Below are 7500 nucleotides of genomic sequence, written 5' to 3'. Positions count from 1 at the left end.
GAAAGAATTTCAGTCAGTTTTTGTGATTAGAGCGCGCTTAAGGTAATTCCTCTGAAATAAAAGTGACAATTCTTAATTTTAAAACTGATAACTGTTATTGATTGTTAAGCACATTTCTTCTGGCCATTTCTTCCTAGCTGAGGTCTTAAAATAATTCCTCTGAAATAAAAGTGACAATAGATTTTCGTTTAAACTTTGTGCACTCAGGCATTGAAAATGCCCCATTTTAGCATTATTCAGTGCTTATTAGAAGAACGCTTTCTCAGTAATAATTGTAAACTTTTGTGACCGAGACTTTTGAGAACATGCATTAAACTAAAGTCAATACATTTTGCCGGACACAAATGAACATTTTAGATTTGAATTAGACAGAGAGCTGAATCCTTGATTAAAATTTGAACCTTATTTCTTGACATGGTTACCAAACGGCAAATAGAAAAGACCACAGTGTATTTGCTATTTTCCTTACTTATTCAATTTTCAGCAATAGAAATCAGATGAGTCTTTTCTCGCGCAAAGCTTATGATAAGTTGATTACAATGTCTGGAAAAAAATGTGGGGTGCCCATGCTCGTTGGTGACCTATAGCCATTATATTTTTCAACTGATAGAGCTCGATATCAAGGCAAATATCCGCCACGTTTTTAATGTGTGCGTGCACGAGGGCGCGCTAAATGACGCCATAAATTACCCGCAGAAAGGATGCGCAATGCAAATGTGAGGAATCACCTGAATTAGCGCGCACTATTACGATAAAAACCAGTGAAAAGGGGAGGGATCGGACTAGCTAAATCCTACGGCAAAAACATTCACTTTTATTGAGTACTAAATATTCTGCTCCAGGTGATAAGGCTGAACGATAAAATGCGCGTTACATTAAGCTCTGGAAATGAGCGCTATATAAATTCATGTATTTAATTGTATCGTATCGTATTGTTCTGCACCTCCTTCCGTGTGTGATGTTGAGTTAGACTGGGAAGGGTTCTACTGGTGAGGATTCTTGGGCACAAATGTCAGTTCTGGGACAAACCGGAAATAGATTTTTCTTTTGAAATCTTGAAGCCTAGAGTTTCAGCTGACACGGTCAGTTAATATGGCAACTGTAAAGGCTAAGGGAAAATGATAGTGGGGAGATTTCTCTCGAAATTTACTGACGATAAAAATCACAGCACGGTGTAAGGTTGAAGAACCCAGGCTAGATATTTTTGTTTAAAACAAAAACTTAAGCATAACGCATAACTATCTTAATTATGTAAAGAAAATATAGCACATATCGTGCTCACCCACAGCATACTTTCAACAACATGAAAAACAAATCTTTCAACAACATGAAAAATGAACCTTTATTTGACTGTTGCGCAAAACCAATGCGATAAAAGGGTAAAAACGAATCTAGAGGTATGGAGGGAGGTCTAGTATCACTAATAGGTAGAATCTGAGCGTTTCAATAGAACATGGTCTTCTTCATTTCAGGTTTTCTAATGAGACCGTTGGCCATTAGTCCAGCCGTCTAGCGTGCAAATCACTTTCTTTGCAATAAACGCCCATTAATAAATATGATGTAAAATTCCGTTCGCGCCTAAAACGTCTAAAACAGGAAGCATCTTATTTCAATTCTAACATGAACTTACACAGTGTCTGATATCGAGAAATTAGATCACGAAGAAAATGCAGTACATATATGTTATTGAACTAGTGTGTGGTCCGTATTGGGCAAATATTGGTCGAGTTTTTGTTTGGAGTGGACTGGGCCGCAGGCGCGGTCCATAACCGTGTTAAAAAAAAGCGAGACCACTTTATACTTACTTTATATTCCATATAAAGTCAAGAGAGCACTCAAAATATGCCACCGTATTACACTGTAGACTGGCGTATTACACTGTTACAGCTTTCTGTACTGCAATTACAATAACATACAATTTATTAAACTTATATTGCGCAATTATCAATACCACTCTAGCTAAAACATATAGGCGCTTGATAACATAAAAAATATTCGAGCGTAACGAGGTTGCTCTTACTTGATGTTTTACGAGATAATACGCGCAGACATTTTAGATGGAGGGAGGGTGCAACGGCTAACCGGGCTACCCGGCTAGAAGAGTTGACAAATAGCCCCCCTTTACATGCAAATTCACCTAACCGGGACAGTCAGTGGGCTGCGTGAGTTATCTCTTGAGCGACCGCTAAGCACGACAAACAAAATGCCCGACCAAAGAAACTTTAGTCATCTTATTTCAGCTTTCTGCATGAGCATGGCATGGGCCTGTTCTCTGTCTGAGACTCATCTATTACATTGATCTGTTCAGGTTGGCTGTCATTCTGCTCGTCAGATAACACTGGCTAATGGTAACTACGAAAAAATTCACCTCGCACTGCTATGCTTTCGCGGCTTATTTCACTCGGCCAGCCGGGATAGCCTGGCATGAACCGTTTATATGTTAAAAAGAAATTTCGCCTACCCAGTTGCCCCGGGCAAATAGACAGGGTGCTCCGGGTAGGCAGGCTACCGTGCCTAGCATGTAGACGCTTCAATGCGTTTTCTAAAGAAACATATGAGAAGTTAGCCCTCCCAGGCTAGCTCGGTTAGCTGGGTAGCCCGGATAGCCAGGGCACCCACCCTCCACATGTAAACACGCCCTTACTCATTGCTCGCATCTCGTAAAATATCCGCGCGTATTATCTTGCAAACCATGGAATAAGGTGTATATACAGACGAGGCTTGTAACAAGATATAGAGGTCCGTACAGTTAGTTACTACTGAGTTTTTTCCCCATCGATTTATTGCTCAAGCGTAAAGCGCAGGGAATCAAAGGGAAAAAAGGGGACACGTAACATACAGACGGACCGAAAGACAAGGTTAGAAAGATATTTATTACATCTCTACTGTGTGTCTGACGGGTTCGGGAACGATTTCTGTTCACGCGGAACGGCTTCAAATTTCTGACGCACCTCGAAAGCAAGGCAAGAATTCGTTTTTAGGTCGCAAGCACGCTTTAGTACACAATTTAGAGTAAAAGAAATTTTAAAATTTACTTGCTATAAAAGTTAAGAACACCAAGCTTGGCAACACATCACGAAACAGTTTGGCAACGAAACTAACATTAACTTGACCAATCTTAACGTGCTAACTTAACTGAGAGACATATTAAAATAAAAGATCTTTTTGTTTACTAAAACTAACAAACCTCCAGGAGGAGAAGTTTTTTTGGTTATTGCTTAGTAAAATTTTAGTGCCCTCAAAGTTATTTGCTGATACTTTAATAACATAATTCAGAAAATTCAATTTTTTTCGGGCCTTTTTTTTTACCTGGACAGTTTTAAAAAAAAGCCATTAAAAGTCAGGTTGCGTCATCGGTAACGCTTGATCGGCTCAGCCGAAATCCACGTGCTATGTATTTCACAGACAAATTTTTACCTTTAAGCCTGTTAACACCCTCAAATCTAAAGACAAATAAATGAAAATTTAAAAAACTTAATTGCAGTTCTATTAGATCAGCTGTCTCTTTGTTCCTACTTTTTAACGCTGTGTCTCATAAATTGTCAAAAAGTTCTTTTTTTCTTACGTTTTTTCGCAAATATCGAATCCCGTACTGGAGGTGTTGTTGGTGTCCAGTGCCGTGAATAAGCCTTGCTTTTAACGAAATATTTTGTCAGGTAAATCCAATAATTTAGGATAAAGAACGCATTCCTTCCGAATGGATTATAGAATGTGCTTAAAAGCTGTGAATGCATAAAGTAATTGCAATGAAAATCGGTCGATTGACATCCGCGATAGATTTCATAATCGCATAGAGTTCGGTTTGATAGCCGCAAGTTTTGACTAAAGAATGTTAAGTTTAGAAAGCGTTTTAACATATAGTTATCAATTGTCTCTCAAAACTAGATCTCTGGGGTGATTTGCCGATATGTTTTACTTTAAAATAGTTAACTTTATAGTACACAAATAGGAGAAGATTACACTCACCTAAATCCGCTCTGGAATCATCCGGTGCGCCGGTCCAATCGGCACCGCTGGTCACAGTTTAAATTTTTCAGTGCAAAAAAGGTTTTTTGATTCTTCTTACAATATAGGCCAGTACTAATTTGCGGAGCGAGAAAGTCTGTTAATTTCATTTTCAAAAATCATTTCCATTCATAATGCACTACTTAAGATTTTTTCCTCCATCTTACTAGGTCTCAGAACCTAAAATCAGGAAGTAACAAAACCAAAATTCCTGTTTCATGTTTATTTTGGTTTATCCCTGACCATAAAATTTCAGCATGCATCAGTAAACTCATCATATATGCAGTATTGGCGTATTTTTATAGAGCAATAGAGCACACTAACTATTTTGTGTGGCAAATAGCTACCCCTCCGTACTTGCTACCGTATCAATTACGCATGTTTGGTTGCAAATACTTACCCTCCATATTTGCTACGGTAGCAAATACCCACTTTTTGTAGCAAATACCCACCCCTCCGTATTTGCAACTGTAGCAAATACGCAATGTTGGTAGCAGATACCTACTAATGTAGCAAATACCTACCAGGTAAGTAACTGCTACGGTAGCAAATACGCAGTTAACGTAGCAAATACCCACGCCTTTTTAGCTCTCTCTCTCTCTCTCTCTCTCTCTCTCTCTCTCTCTCTCTCTCTCTCTCTCTCAAATCACTTTGGTTAACAGAAAAATATTGGTTTCGAAATCAATTTCTATGAGCTAAAGTGTCTTTAAATTGGTTGACAGGCGGTCTAAAACCCGCCTGTAAATAATTTTAATCCTTCACAGAAAGTACCCAGAAAGTTAAAACGTGAGGAATTTGGTTACAATTGAATTGATCGATGGAACTTTCATTAATTTAATATCTGAATTCTCTCAAACAATTTGTTCGTAGCTAAAAGGCGAGCGAAGTTTTAAGTTCTACTACAAAGACCTTTTTGCTGAGTCTTTCCAAGTCCGTTCAATTCAGACATTTAGGAATTCAACAAGAAAAAGCCGCATTAAATCCCCTTGTGTCTAATTGAAGTGTCCCATTCGAATTTAGTTTTTGTGGAGAAAAGACCATATTTACATACGCCATTGCAGTAAACAAACGAGCAAACTCTCACAACTTCAAAATCAAATATTTGAATTTACTTACAGTTACTTTCCTTGCCAGTTACTTACTGAACAAAGGTAAATCTTCGTGTTAGTTTCAAAACACTTAGTTAATATACACCTTATAAAAGCTTTGTTCTGGTTCATTTCTAAGTCTTTCGTTAGTTAATGATTACTATAGTAAGTTTGTTATCTCCTATCAAATTTCCACTTAAGTGCACGTGTAAAGATTCTATTTCAATCGTCGCTTTTAGTCATCGCTGCTAAATCATTACTGCTAAATCGTTGCTGCTTGATAATCGCTATTTGCTACCGCTCGCTACAAGCTATTTACTGCCGTTAGGAGCTAGACCAAAGTAAGTTTTAATTTCTTTTACATTTACGTTGTTCACCTTTTGCATGTATTATTGGTATAATTTTGGTATTCTGTTTACCGTGCAATCGCTTCCCTTCTAGTTAGGTTAATGTTGCATTTCGCAACGCATTTTTCGTAGATTAGTTTTGTTTTATTTTCCTTTAGTTCGAACCATATGCACGCAACCTCAACCGCTACTCTCATCAAGCAAATTTCGTCTTAGCGCTAGCATCTAAAAACAATAAAGATCAATGTGTGCGTTCGAATTGTCCACTCGATCTCTTGGGTAACCTTCTGAGGTTACATTCGTTCGAGTTTGGCAAATCTCCAGTTATTTTTACATCTACCACGTTTAGTTCGAGTTTTTAAGCGAAGTTATTGAAGAAATAGCCATTTGTCACATTAAACCTTCGACCCCGCTTTTCACGTGTGGAAGTTCACGAAGTGACAAACGGCAAGATATGTAACACACGATCAAATCCGCAGGAAATCGATTTAAAACATGTCGAAGGAAAGCGAAGTCTAAGAAATAAATCCACGCATTGGAGAACGAAATCACACCCTCGATTGGGACGGAATCGACTCAGAAAGTTTTGATAGATTAAAGAGAACTAGAGGCGCAAAGAAAGGTATTGTTACGAAAGCACAAAATGAAATACGCGAACTTATGTTAGATTTCGGAAACATTGAACTAGTCAAAAGAAAGGTGCAGATTCTGCAAGAATTCGAGGGAGCCTACGCCGCTTATCACAAGCAGCTAAAAAAAAGATCGCGATATCGATGAGTCGAACGCCTACTTTGTCGAAGTAAAGCGTGGAGTAGAGGATATCACAGGAGATGTAACTGGGTAGCGTCATCGGAACACTTCAAGGACTTCGGTAGATTATTATCGCCAGCACGTGTCATTACGGCGGGGCCGGATACCGAGATAAATCCCGACGATTCAGTGAGTAATAATGTACCTTCTCGAGTGTCCCACCTCACGGGGCCCCAAAATCTCTCGTTGTTCCAAGTCAAGTTCGGCGGCGAGCTCTCGCGCCTCTTCAGCATCAGCTGCAAAAAAAAAAGGCCAATCTACGAAGCTATGAGGCAATTCAGAAGGAGGAGCTAACATCACAACTCATGAAGAAAGCTCTCTAGCTACAAACAGAAATCGCAAAGGCACAAGCAGAAGAACTCGTTTACGGCGCAGCTGAAGCGTCTTATGTCAAAAATTCTGCCTGCTTTTCAGACAGGAAGATAAATCTGTGGCACTCCCACCTCCTCAAGAATTCACCGCAAAACAGCAGCCAATATCTCCGAATGAGCTACCTCTAGTTCAACGAGAATCTCGACCTCAGCATGACCAAGAGGAACCAAAAGCAGAACGCGTAGAGAGAGAAGCTCTGAATCCTAACGCGAAGAGCTGGGTCCCTTTCTACGATGGAGAAATTGATCGTAAGCCACGCTTGAAATCGTTCGACACCCTCAAGGCTGGAGAGATGAACGATGTCAAACCGGTTCTCCGCGACCTTACCGCGACTGACGGATTAGCCTGTACCATACCGGAAGCGCAATAACAGCAAAATCAGCGAATCCAGGAGCTCATTCAGCAACAACAGCAGAGTACACCTGCCCTCACTTTGCCGGAGTCAGAACTGCCAACCTTTAGTGGCAACCCTATTGAGTATTGGTCCTTTGGACGAGTATTCGAGAACCTAATCGAGAGTAGAACGACCAGTAACAGTGCTCGCCAGTATTACTTACTACAATACACCTCAGGCGAAGTGCGTGAGTTGATGAGGAGTTGTCTAGCTATGAAACCCGAAGAAGGATATCAAGAGGCGCGCACTCTGCTGTAGGACAGATATGGCCAAAGTTATAGCATAGCTACCGCGTATGTTGAAAGGCTAACCAATGGACCGCCCATCAAAGCCGAAGATAGCGTCGCATTACGTCGATTCTTAGTTCTTCTAACTGGATGTACGAACATCCTCGGTGACACTGGATATCTCAGCAAAGCGGAGAACCCGGAAACACTAAGAATGATCGTCAAGAGACTGCCCTAAGGCCTAAACTTGAAATGGC

This window comes from Pocillopora damicornis, chromosome 8, assembly GCF_964200805.1.
Source record: "Pocillopora damicornis chromosome 8, jaPocDami1.2, whole genome shotgun sequence".
Classification (NCBI taxonomy): Eukaryota; Metazoa; Cnidaria; class Anthozoa; order Scleractinia; family Pocilloporidae; genus Pocillopora; species Pocillopora damicornis.
Note: the sequence above shows the minus strand (reverse complement) of the source record.